General features: G+C 34.8%; 1 protein-coding gene and 1 long non-coding RNA gene across 2 annotated transcripts in view; one reads left to right on the top strand and one right to left on the bottom strand.

The window, feature by feature from the left end:
- Positions 1-14120, bottom strand: part of ARHGAP15 (Rho GTPase activating protein 15) — a 3416769-nt gene that overhangs the window by 1872125 nt on the left and 1530524 nt on the right. The gene's annotated exons all lie outside the window — the stretch shown is intronic.
- Positions 1-14120, top strand: part of LOC122804832 — a 248528-nt gene that overhangs the window by 20082 nt on the left and 214326 nt on the right. Inside the window, exon 2 of the long non-coding RNA XR_006365246.1 lies at positions 7504-7628. This is a non-coding gene — a long non-coding RNA (uncharacterized LOC122804832). The remainder of the gene's footprint in view (positions 1-7503; positions 7629-14120) is intronic.

Genomic DNA, 14120 nt, shown 5'->3' with positions numbered 1-14120 from the left:
CTTATAGCATGAATCTTAATCTATCAGCTAATTGATGATCACATACAATGATATATGGGCAGAAGATGGCATTCCAAGAAAATGGCTAGGAGGGGTGGTTTCTTAAGTGAGCTTCAACACTCCAGCTTTGATTTGAAAACATGCTTTAACATGCATGCCATTTGTATCTTCACTTGTCTATACAGTGTCATGTGACTATGACAGAATGTGGCTGTAGGACTGGTGGGGTATTCTAGAATGCTCGTTTTTATGACAACATGCTATATAGATGTTTACCATGTTTGTCAGGGTAAACCTGCTTCTGCCTGTTATATGATAGCAGCCTGACAACAATATGACCCATGCACACCACAAAATAACACTCCTGGCTGATTTCCAAAATGCAACTCTGAGTGTCTTACACTCATTCCTGTTATATCACAGGTACTAAAAAATCTAAGACAGTTTCTCTCCATATACAGGGGACATATCCTGTAAGAGAAGTGTGATTTTTTGTCCTATTCTAATATGTTCTAACTCATTATATATCTATTCAAGTCCACGGTTCAGATCTAGGAGCCAGGTCCTTGTATAAAGTGAGACATTATTACATAATCTTTGATTAAGTTCATAAAATAGTTTAATGATCTTACTTTAGTTCTAACAAATGTTGATCTGTGTGTAATTGATTTGCAAAGGGTCAGCAATATCAACAGTTTTGAGTAACCATTCATTTTTGAACATAGAACTGAAAATCAGTACAATGAAATAATAATAATAATAATTATTATTAGCTGGAGGTAGCCTATAAGCAAACACATTAAGGTAATATTTTTTATTTCTTAATTTTTATGAAGCCTAGAAGATAATTCAGACCATCAGATTGTGCATGCATTCAGAGGTATAAATAAGCTAATCTAGACTTTTCTGAACAGCTTGGTGGGTTTTGGCTATGAAATATTTAACAGAAAAATAGACATAAATGTTACCAAAGAGATTGGATTAATTCTTCAGAGGAGCCACTAGGATGTATAGAATCGTTCATCATCCTGCCACAGAGATGTCTTTGATCCTAATGTGGGAATCCAACTATGTAATTATGAACATACAAAGCCACTGGACTCATAGGCTCCATTATTCCTCTTTTTCTGTTTCTTCACTCTTTTCTCCTCCTTCTCTTCAGACTCCCTTGGTACAACTGACACCCTTCCTCTGCCAATTCCTCTTCAGTACATTAATCTTATTTGTTTCTACAGTGATGATGTAATGATATGCAATGCACAGCAGTGTTGCATCACATCTGCAGTCTGAATATTATATTTCAGCTTAAAACACTCAGACTTATATACCCTGTAATGTTGTAACTTCTGTAACCAGGACAGGGCTGGAAACGGTCCCAAGACCAGCCCATCTACCCAGTCAACAAACATAATAGAATACAATGAAGGAATATGTGCTCCCAGATATCATTTGTGCAACCAAGTCAAATAGCTTGAATCAGCACCATGTTAGAATTACTTAACTGGATTTTCTTTCATAGTCACTAATGCAAATTTACTGGAGAGATACCCTTCTTCTTATTTAACATATGGGCACAAAAAGACCCACCCAGCACATATACATTCTGACACCACATGAAACACACACACACACACACACACACACACACACACACACACACACACACACACACACACACACACACGCACACACGCACACGCGCACACACACACACACACACACACACACACTCACACACACACACACACACACACACACACACACACACACACACACACACACACACACACACACACACACGCACACTACATTATCTAATACAAACATGCACATCTCAGAATTACATGTTAGTAGATGCTGCTCAGTATATCAGCCTATTCTAAAATGGAAATATGTACTATAATGATAAGTACCCAGTTTATAGTTTTTGCAATGTCCCAAAATAAGGGGTATTAGAATTTTAACATTTAGTTAAAACAAGTATGACAATCTTACCCCCATCAACGCTGGTGAACAATGAAGCTTCCTGTACCCCTTTAATTCAATGATTTGTTCAGAATGTTGTTGGCATAATTTTAAATCTTATATAAGGTATATGTTATATTGTTACATTACTCATATTCAAATAAAATGAAATAAGCAAATATTCCTGCTCTTACTCCATCGTTCTATGTCTTGTTCTGGTCTGCAGAATAAAATTATTACAGAAATAAAAGTTTACAGGGGCAAGTATTTTTATTGTATTTGCTCCCATGTGGCCAGGTTTGTGCCCAACAACAAAAATTAAGGAGTGATTAAAAATAAACCATAACTCAAGCCCTTGTAAGTGTTTATTTTTTTTATTTATTACCCAAACACAACAATGTTGTGAGCTCCTGTGTTTGTGCGTGTGTGTTATTTGTGCATATCTCCATTTATACAGTTGTAGTATATATGTAACCATATGCCAAAAAGTGATACATTTCACTTAGAATGCAAGAGTTTATTAAGTGAAATATTCTCTACCTTTATTTCATTTTCTGGGCTTCTCAAAATTTCAATTTCATTTTTCTGGTCACATGGCATTTTTGTAAAATTAGAAGGTGAAGTGAAGATTGTCAGCAGTTCATTAATAGAAAAACAACTGGGTCATAAGACGTTTAAGTAGTACATTTGCCAGTTAATATTTTATAGAAAGATTTTTTTTAAATTTTAGGTATAAAAGTTATAAAAAAGACTGTTACAAGAGAATGTTCAATTTCACATCCTCTCCCTGAAGTGAATCCTAGATCTGTGAACCTGACTTGTGAGCTGCTACTGAAAATTCAGCAGAAAGTTTTATAGATTTAACATCCCTTGAAGGAGGTTCATTTAGTGATTCTGATTGGCTGCTATACTTAATTTAAATCTATTTAGTATACAAAGTGAAGTAAATAATTTCTCATCCCTGAAGTAAACAATTTTATCATCTATCTGCTATTGTCACATACTATAATAATTTTTCAAGAATAATAGCGGAGCCTTGAAGGAAGGCTGGGTAGAATTACAGATGTGGCGACCACAAATCATAAAAAGATTTTCATGAGATGACGTAAAATTAATGAGCAGTGTCTTCACTAAGTCCGTTAACAAACTTGTCATCACTGATAAGACAATGAATAATCTACAGCAGTTTGCATTTCTGTTTTTCGTCAGATTAAATTTATGATAGGGACACTTGTTGATAAAGTCTTCCCTACAATAGCTAGCAGTGAAATTGCTCTAGCATCAGTAGTGCGTTAAAAAAAGAGTGTTGTAATGTCAAATTCTATTTCCCATTGGAAATCACTTTTGGTATGATTTCTGAGTGTGTGCAGGCAATGACTCACTTGTTTTGCGAGATTATCCCTTCTTTGAGTTGGTGCAACTGTGAAGTTGGCATATATAATTTCAGGGGGTTCTGGGGACAAGCTCCACTGCAAAAATTTACTAAAATAATTTTTTGACCTTCTCTATTTCAGGCTTTTCTTTTTCATCCATTCAGCTCATTGTCTTTCAGGAAGTTGGTTTCATAGTAGAAATGTTGATATAATAACTTTCAATATAAGAAAATGCATACAGTCTGCAAAAAGGTTGCTGTAACTAGTGACTTTTCTGAGATCACTGAGTGCCACACGGTATGGATTTTTTAAAGTATTTGTCCAATAATGTGCAAAAAATGGTTAAGGTATGTCTAGCAGTTATGGATCAATAATATTTACTCCTTTACAAAAGTGGTAGAAATGGCACATTAGTAAAAGTAAAGTCTATAAAGTATGATACCAAAAATATAGACCAAGTCTGTATGAATTAATCATTTTATATTTGAAGATCTGCAAAACGTACTGCACATGGTGACCTGAAATTTCAGCAGTATGCTTGTGTCTGAGGAATATAATACATTTCTTTATAATTTGACTAATGTTTGTGAACAGAGGTGGCATGCAGGCATAGATTTTCAAATCTTTAGCTTAATAACAACTATTGAAATAGCAAATGGTAATAGAGGGGTTGTATTCAACAGTAGGTACACAGATGTTATTATTTTATCATACCTGTCTCGGTAGATATCTTTCCTGAGCAAGTTCTGATTTTATGTTTGTGCTATTATATTGCTTGTGCATTAACTGGACATCATCTCTCTTTTTTTAACCTCGTGTACCAAGGCCAATAGCCTAGTACCTACCTATGAACCTATGATATAGCCTCAGAAGGATATTAAAAAAAAAAAAAAAAAAGGCACAAACTGTCACTTTTGAGTAACACAGTACAGAGCACAGTCATGTGACTAGTCCCATTTTAACAACTTTATGTGGGTCTGCAGAAAAGCTTGAAACAGTGCCTTTCGGTGGAGGGCACCCAGAATTTAATGGTTGAGATTCAAAGTATGGTATAAATGAAGGAAATGCAGTCATTTTGAAAGGCCATTTGAAGTGCCAGTTAATGGTGACTTTTAATAGCTCCCTGACTGCAATTATAGCACTTGCAAGGCCAAAGAAAAGATCTATGTAGTCAACTGCAAGGGAGGACAGAAAGGAGAGAACTTTGCAGATAGCCTGTCTCTAGCGGGAAGACTGACATTGAAACCAATATCATATCCAGACCTAGAAGGGTCTATATTTGCTGAACTTTCAAAAAACAGTAGAAGAGGATTGTCAACACATGACAACGATGTGTGGCAACATCAACAACATACTGGTATCTGTATATAACACCCTGAACATACTGGTGTCTCTATATAATACCCCATATATACTGGTGTCTGTATACAAAAGCCTGAACATATTGTTGTCTGTATACAACACCCCATACATACAGGTGTCTGTATACAACACCCTGAACATGCTTGTGTCTGCATACAACACCCCGTACATACTGGTGTCTGTATACAACACCCTGAACATACTTGTGTCTGCATGCAACACCTTGAACATACAGGTGTCTGTATACAACACCCTGAACATGGTTGTGTCTGTATACAACACCCTGAACATACTGGTGTCTCTATATAACACCCCATATATACTGGTGTCTGTATACAACACCCTGAACATACTGTTGTCCGTATACAACACCCCATACATACAGGTGTCTGTATACAACACCCTGAACATGCTTGTGTCTGTATACAACACCCCATACATACTGGTGTCTGTATACAACACCCTGAACATACTTGTGTCTGCATGCAACACCTTGAACATACAGGTGTCTGTATACAACACCCTGAACATGCTTGTGTCTGTATACAACACCCTGTACATACTGGTGTCTGTATACAACACCCTGAACATACTTGTGTCTGCATGCAACACCTTGAACATACAGGTGTCTGTATACAACACCCTGAACATGGTTGTGTCTGTATACAACACCCCGAACATATTGGTGTCTCTATATAACACCCCATATATACTGGTGTCTGTATACAACACCCTGAACATACTGTTGTCTGTATACAACATCCCATACATACAGGTGTCTGTATACAACACCCTGAACATGCTTGTGTCTGTATACAACACCCCGTACATACTGGTGTCTGCATACAACACCCTCACAGAGATGGAAAGAGAGAAGAATTCCTCATGCTTGCTTGACATGACAAGCACAAGACTGTTCCAACCTTATTACTAAGCTAACATGGTACCCTTTCTGACTGTCTCAGTAATGTATGGATCACTGCAGTCATGCCTTCAAATTAAGGTTAGCATCAAGTTTTTCAGCCAGATAGAGCACTGGGGAGTGTTTTCTTTTTCTATAGGTAACAGTGAGAATAGAATGCAGCTTGGGGCTAACAGTCCCAAAGGACAACATTAACAGTAGCCAAGGATAACCACAATGAAACTGTGTTTTCTTTCCAGCTGTAGTATCAAGAAACCCAATGTAACCAAGAAAAAATGTTTAGGTTCTGCTGAAAGAACAAACATTCTGAACATAAGGACCCATAGACTAAAGATGGTTAAGGGCATGCATTGCTCCCAAGGGCTGGGGTGGATGTTTTTTGTCTTGCAATATACTGCAGGAATGTAGAACTGAGTCTAGACAGTAATCTTAATATGCCATTTTCCAACATGTTTCTGGACTGGATTAATTTTATTCATAAAGAATATTGAATATGTGAGGATAGTAAAATGGCTATGGCATAGTAGTTCAGATATTTGAGATCTGTGGATAGAATAAATCAGATATTGTACATAAATTCTGGAAATGTAATTAGGTACACAAAATCTGATCCTTTGTTCCTCCTATATTAAATTATATTCTTAAGGTAGAAATAAAAGTTAATATTGAATCCATGGTACAAATCTTTTAGATGTTGTTAAGTCCTTATTGTATACGAAATGGACTTGTTTAATGCAAGTACTAGCTGGTGGTTGACATGGAATTGTGAATTTCTGGAAACTAACAAAAGACCCCGGCAGATTAGCCTTCCAAAGTTCTTTCAGAAGCATGTTCACAAGCTGTGTTATGAACAATGCATTAATTCACATCACTCACATTTTGTGGGCATGCTGTGTTGCCGGTAATGAATTCATTGTACAGTCAGGGAATGGGCAAGCAGGGATGGATTCATAAAAATCCCTATGGACCAATAGGACTGGTGTCTTAAACTATGCTCAGGGGGTCTGCCCCTTTCTTGATATTCTTTAAACGTAATTTCTGTCAGTCATCATGCTTCTGCTGCATATTGTCTATCCAATAGACATTCCTACTATGTATGGTTATTGTGCAAATTTATGAAGTAGGTGTCTCAGACTGGTATGTATGGAATAGTAACCCCTGTGCACAGGGCAAGGAATCTAGTGCAGTCATGCTAAGCCTACGTATCTCTAATTTATATGTAGTGAAGTTTTGAGAAGCTTTGAATGAGTACTGCTTTGTTTTACATTCTCGTCCTAACTCTCAACCTAAATTTGAACAAAGCCTTAAGTAATTGGGGGGTAGTGTCAAAGGCCCAAAAATGGGGAAAATATTTAATTTTGCTCTTAGAGAATTTTGCATTAGCTTGGGTTTTCTGAAGGGTATAAAATCTGAAACTTAAATTTTTGATATTATTTTCTGATATCCATTGTCAATGTTTTGCGAGAAAACCCAAATATCTTTAGGGGGAAAAAAAACAATATGAGGCATAAATCGGGACATTCTGCAAACATCTGAACAGTTGAGAGGTATGATTCAAGTACCTTGTATATCAATTGTTTTGCAATAAAAAAGAAGAAGTTGTGTTAGAGAATAACCATTTTATAAATCTCAAACTAGAATATCAATGTCTTAGGAGGGCAGCCTGTAATTAAGATGTACAGTGATTGTTTATTATTGGATGACAGCAGTTGTTTTACTATGCTGCAAATAAAGTCATTGGGTTCTCCCTACAAAGTCAGGCAGATGATTTGTTATGTTCCATCACAAAATAATAAGGACAGAACTTGTGTGAAATTGTAGAGGATGTACAACATCTATTATATACAAACTGACTAACAGAAATTGTTTCTTACTTACTAGGTTTGATTTATGTGAAAAATGAAAGAGACATGAAAGGCATGTTCATTCACATGAATAGAGTGACCTCTTTACAGATATAAAAAAAATAACACAAGGAAATCAAGAGTGATACGTGCAGTTTTGAGGTATGTGAAAATATGTATCTGCAGTATTTGGGACACTTCTTCAGAGCAGTATATAAAAAGAAGTTTTCTTGAGAAGGTAATGAGGTGAGTAATATTGGAAAGAGATTCATTAGTGCTTATTGCATATATTAAAAAAATACTGAATGAAGGGTGGTAGACTGCTAGAAACATGCCAATGAGAATTCATCGGAGAGATGGAAAATAAAAGGACTCCATGTCTCCAACATTTTGTATGTACTATTAGAACTCATGTTTCCAGGACACCTGACTGCCTTCTGTCATTAGCAGCTGTAGGAAATTCTCATGTCTGTCTGAGATGACTATATATGCTGTTATCAGGAATTACATTTTCTTCAGGAAAGTTGTCCATTTGATATCTTTAATACTCGTGCAGTGAAATAGATGTGTTGGATGGATTTCTGGATTGAATTTATTCTTGCTAAAATAATTCAGTTTTAACTAGATTTGATGAGTGCTGTTTGAACAGTCATGCGAACATTGACCTAACCAAATGCATTTGCTGTTGCCTGTTACCGTACTTCCACTTTAGGAAAGCCCCTTCCTTATTTCTCAACCATGAAATAGGCTTTGTTCATAACTGTCAGATTGTCATTTTTCTGCCATGTGTTTCCAAAACTCCAGGTGTTCAGAGTCATACTAAGTATCCAAGTCATTAATAACAGGCAGGAGCAAATGCTTTCAGTTAATTTGATGTTATACTAAGGCTATACACACACACACACACACACACACACACACACACACACACACACACACACACACACACACACACACACACACACACACACACACACACACATGCAGGCGTCACACACCCTGATAACAATGTGTTTTGTGTACACTTGTATAGACATTCTACAGTTTACAATGAAAACAACATAATGTTACATGACAGAAAGTTTGATCATTTCACTATAAATGTACTGAAAGATGTCAAATAATGCAGACCACGATTCTCATGATTCCTTTTATAAACAACAAGTTTAATGCAGCTGCTGCTATTTTTACTAATTTTTTATTGCATTTCTATCACTATATAAGTTTAGCAGTGAAGAACTCACTTCCACTGGAGTCCTGTGTAGGAAATTTCTAGCTATGCAAAAGTAGAGTATAGCACACATTCAAAAGTTATACATATACGTATGAAATTAAATAATACCACAAACTTAGTTTTAAATAATGCCAAATACATTAACGTAATTGGATGTATATTTGCTGTAGCAGATCTATCTTTTTACACTTAAGGTGGAATAAAAAAAGCAAAAATAATATTGTAATATTACTTTTAATATAGTAGTGAAGAGGAAATTACAGCATACATTTGCTGTGCAGATATAGCAGTCTGTATAATGCTTTAAATATTGTTAGTTGTCACATTAATTCTTTTAGCTGACTAGAGGTGAAGGCTTCACAGAATTTTACTCATGCCAACTGCATTATCCTTTACCTATCATGGATCAGAAGTGGCTTCCACCTCTGAAATCCATTAAAACTACCTTACCACATCCCTCTCTACCTTGTCACACACCTTTTGTATATCTTTAGATATTCTTCACATAAAGCATTCAGGGCCTCTTCCACTCATCTGCTTCTACTCCTATTTATTAATATTAACATATAGCTTTATATTACCTTTTACTATACTCATATGCATAACTCTCAACTACCCAGATTTTCACAGAATGTTCAAATTTTTGCCTCACTTTTTTTGGTCTTTTCCTCACAGAATGTGTGGTTTTCTGGCAAAACACTGAGAATTGAAATCACTAAATAATGACATACATTTGAGCTTCAGACTTCACTTCCTTCAGAAAATGCATGCTAAAACAAATCTTGTTATTTTGGAAAGTTTTTAAGCTTGTGAGAGCTCTATTTAAAAAAAAATTGTGTCTGGTTTTGAGCCTTTATCCCTTCATTACTTTAGGCTCTGCCCAGATTTCATACACTAAGAGGTTGAGAGGTATGCTTATATGCTGACTTTCAGCTTTCCAGATGTAGCTATTTTGAATGTTGCTAGACTAATCAGAACATCACACCGATGATTTTACCAGTGGCCACAGTGGCCACTTAGTCTTGCCTCTGGTAATTCCAAATAAACCAAAGTGCCATGAATTTTCTAATTTATCTCCACAAGACGCATTAAGCCTAGACAGTATTCATGTAGTAGAGGTTCCTCACACTATCACATTCAGTCATTTGTGCAGGATATCTCGTGATATAACATTGTATCTCCAGCATTTATCAACTTCCTTCACCCTTTCCTTTGAGTCCTATGTGAGGTTTTGTATTACAAATGTAACAACCACTCAAAAATACCCATATTATTTCCAGCAATCCACAATCGTCCACTACTGCTCCAAGAGTAACTCTACTAATCACTGATTTGGTCCTATTTTGCCCCAGTTCTTGATAACTTCCTGTATTCATCTGCCCCACAGATCAAGATGTATTTTTAATTCCCCCAAATTTTCTAGTTGTATCCACTTGTATCCACAGGGTATTTCTTCTGTTTCTTTAACCCTTACTTCCCTTTGCTGTTTTTTGTAAACAGCTCAATTGTAGAATTCTTTGAATTATTTCACTCATAACATATTTCAAGTGGCACGTTTTGGGAAAATGCAAGATTTCTGCTTCTGATGCAATGACAACTCAACAGAGATGTACGATGGACCAACACTCTAGTGCTAACACAAGGTTAAATAAAGCAAAGCTTAACTGAAACTGATTTTAAAATCTGTCTCAGAGATGAAATGTTTTTCTCTCTATATTTTTATAATGTATTATTTTTTCAATTTGCTTTTTTCAATGTTGCTTTCATTATATAAATTACTATGATTGTGTTTGTATTGTACTGTTTTGGAGCTTTTCTCCCCCGGTCTCCACTGAAAATGGGCTCCTGGCCCAGTCAGACATTATCCAGTTAACAGATGTCATAAATAAAATGAATAAATAAATAAATAACAGGACAAATACATATCTTCAAATTATTATAACAGAGAAGAGGAGGAATTATTAAACTAAACTGGCAATTGATGTTAACAATAAAAAGTCTTATTATATGTATGCAAACTCTTCAGGAAAGTTAAAAATACTGTTAGATCTATAAGTGTGAATGGTAAAAGGTAAAACTATTTTGGATTCTACTAGTATAGTTAATGAATTTAATAAATATTTTCCTTCATGTGCTCAAATAATTCCAGCTTCACCGAATCCCTGGACTTTACTGATACATCTGGTATGAAATGTCCTACTATTACTTACAATTTGTTAATGAAATAATTTAAGAATTTGTCCATGGGTCCAAATAATATTTTGTTGGTGATAATTGCTAACTTTGTGGAGGAGTTAGGATTGTTAATGCCAGGTAAATTTAAAAACCTGTGTAAATAAGCTATTGTCCCCAGTTCCTAGAATATGTCTTGCATTACACCAATACATAAAAAGGGTAATTGTGATGAAGTAAGTAACTGCTAGTTTGACTTCTGTCATTGGGAAGTGTTTTGGGAGATCTTTCTCTGAGATCATAAAACTCAATATAGTTAAAAATATATATATAAAATAACATCCAGTATGGTTTCATTAAAGAGATGTCTACCCAAACAAACTTGATTGAGTTTTATGATTTAGTAACATCAGTGCTTGACTTAGGTTTGGGAGAGGCTGGTTATTTACTTGAATTTATCCAAGGCTTTTGATGTACTGCCATTTGTTAACATTTAATATATATTAGTTAAGAATGATTGCAATCCTCATCTGATGGTTGTAGGAAATAATCAGTGGTTATTGATGGTTGCAGTTATGACCATCTAACAATGATGTCTGGTGTCCATCGGAGATCGGTTTTGGGACCAATGTTATTTAACACTGTTTTTTCTACTTTTCCTAAAAACAAAATTTGTTGGTATAATAAATATACTGATGAGTGGAACATGGCTTTATAATAACATATTCAGATGATTATTGCAATATTAATATTTTTGCCAGGTGTTTTTAATTGGCAAGAAAGTATGGGATATAGTTCCATATAAATAAATGCAACATGATTTTTTTTGGAAAACATATTTCACATTTCACACTATAAACAGCCTACAAAACTTTAAATGACAGTGTCCTACTAGCCATCATGGATTTAAATATTAACAATAGTTTAAAAGCTCATAAAGATTCAAATTGTGCTTGTATAATAAAGAGTTATAGAAGTATCAAAGGTTCCTACATTTACACAAAAATACCAATATTATGGAATAAATTACCATTTTTATATGCAAATCACCCCCACAAATGGTTTGAAATTGAATTTAGATAAATGGATCTGTGATTAGTTATATGATTCAATTTTAGGGAAATAGTATTCCTTGATGACCTTTTGGCCTGATCAGTGGATGATGAATATATGAACATATGGACCTTATGTAAACTGAATGTTACTCAGCTTTGTAGACTGTGTAAATGAAGATCCCATGCAAGCTTACATTTAGTACCTACATATATTGTTGGAAATATATGACTCACTGATAAGTAAACTTTGCAGAGTTATAATATTATACTTGGATAAAAAAAATAATCACTTTGAAAAAAGCAACCAAACAGAAAATGTAAAAAAAAATAACACTCTCAATAATTTTATAAAGATAGTTAAAGTAACTGGCTTTGCATTTTTTTCATATTTTTAATTTGTGTCTTCAAGCCATGTATTTTTTTACTTAGTTAACTGATTGTTTAGATGCACTTGTTCATTTACCTTTATTATTTGAAGTCTGTCGTACAGAAGAAAAATACTAATATCTGTATTAATAAAGTATTCAAACTCCTTTTAAAGTTTTTACACATTCTCTATTTTACTATGAAAGTTTTTTAGTACTAACATATTTTCAGTGACATAGGATTTCACATTTATAAAGAATGGACATTTATTTGTAAAGTGCATTGTAAATTTTGCTTTTTTTTGTAAAGGTAATCGGACAACTACATTTTACATTTCTGACTGTCAGTTCACAATCCTTTTTAGTGCTTTCTTTTAAATGAAACATCTCAAATACTTGAAAAACTTGTATTACTGAAAACCAATACTGATCTGGGATCAGATGGTATGATAAGATGAAACAGGTAAGACTGAGATGCGCAGAGTTTCATCAACTGAGAAAAAGCAATGTGTGCAAGTGTATTGTGAACTAACTGAAATAAATATCTATATAGTGTTAGCATTCAACAAAAATGCTACAAAAATATGTCATGAAACTATAATAATAAAGTAATGATCATAATAAATACCACAAGAATCAATAAAATAATTTAGCAATGTTAAGCATTTCCTACATTTACTTGTACCCATAACACTTCAGGGCTTTTCTACTGTATCTTTAAATTCAACTTTACTCAGTGACTGAAATAAAAGCAATGGGTCTTCATACTTTTCTTAGACCTTGACTAAAACAATATTTCCAGTTTTAAGCATTAAGTATCACATGTTAACCTAGATCAGGAGTACATAACGTGATCATTTCCTTCATAGAGTTCCCCATCTATTTCCATTTCTCTCCCATTTATGCACCATGTGGTTCATCGGGCAACAACCACCTTTTAGTGCTCATTGTTTCTTTAGCAGTTACAGGTTTTATAGGCTCAGGTTGCTAACATAAGGCCAAATCCTCCTCGGAGGGTGCACAACACACATTTGCATGCCCATACCCACACCTAGGGCCATTTTAGAGTGTCCAATCAACTACTGCAAGTCTTTGGAATCTGGGAGGAAACCAGAGCACCCAGTGGAAACCCATGAGAATGCAGGGAGGACATGCAGAACCCACACAGAAGGCACCCGAGCTGAGAATCAAACCAGAGAACCTCTTGCTGTGAGGCGACAATGCTAACCACTACACCACTGTTAACAAGCATTTCCATTTAGACCTAATCTATTGGTAAGGATTTACTGAATACATTGTCATTAAAGGTTCAGTAGTAAACTACATAGTAACCTGTTAGTTCTAAACATGATCTCAACAGTGATGTGTTCTGAGCTCTAGGTGTTTATATGGAGACCTTGTAGCACATATTTTACAATCATATGCACATAATATAAACTTGTATTTGAACAGTTCAAAATTAGGCTTTTTGCATGTAATGTCTAGTCTTTTGTCCAGTTTGGTACTCTTCATTAATTATTCAACTACACTTTCTCTTTTTTTTCCTCACTAGCACAAAAGCAACAGATTGTTAACATTAAGAAGGGTTATAGTACCTGCTACTATACCTTTCAACCTCTTAGCACAATAGTTCTGGACAAAACCAAAACAATGTGGAGACAAATGCTCCAAATCAGAGACAGATTTGAAATCTTGCTCATATAAGCTTAGAAAGTTGCTAAAATGACAGTCGTTAATTAGTATACATTTTCAATATGATCTAAATTCTGAAACTCAAATTTCTGTCATTATTTATTTTAGTTCTCAGGGATTTTCCAGAAAAATCAGA

This window comes from Protopterus annectens, chromosome 6.part0 (genome assembly GCF_019279795.1).
Source record: "Protopterus annectens isolate FY-2018-M chromosome 6.part0, PAN1.0, whole genome shotgun sequence".
Taxonomy (NCBI): domain Eukaryota; kingdom Metazoa; phylum Chordata; order Ceratodontiformes; family Protopteridae; genus Protopterus; species Protopterus annectens.
The sequence above is the reverse complement of the archived record's forward strand: the minus strand, read 5'-3'. Positions and strand labels throughout refer to the sequence as shown.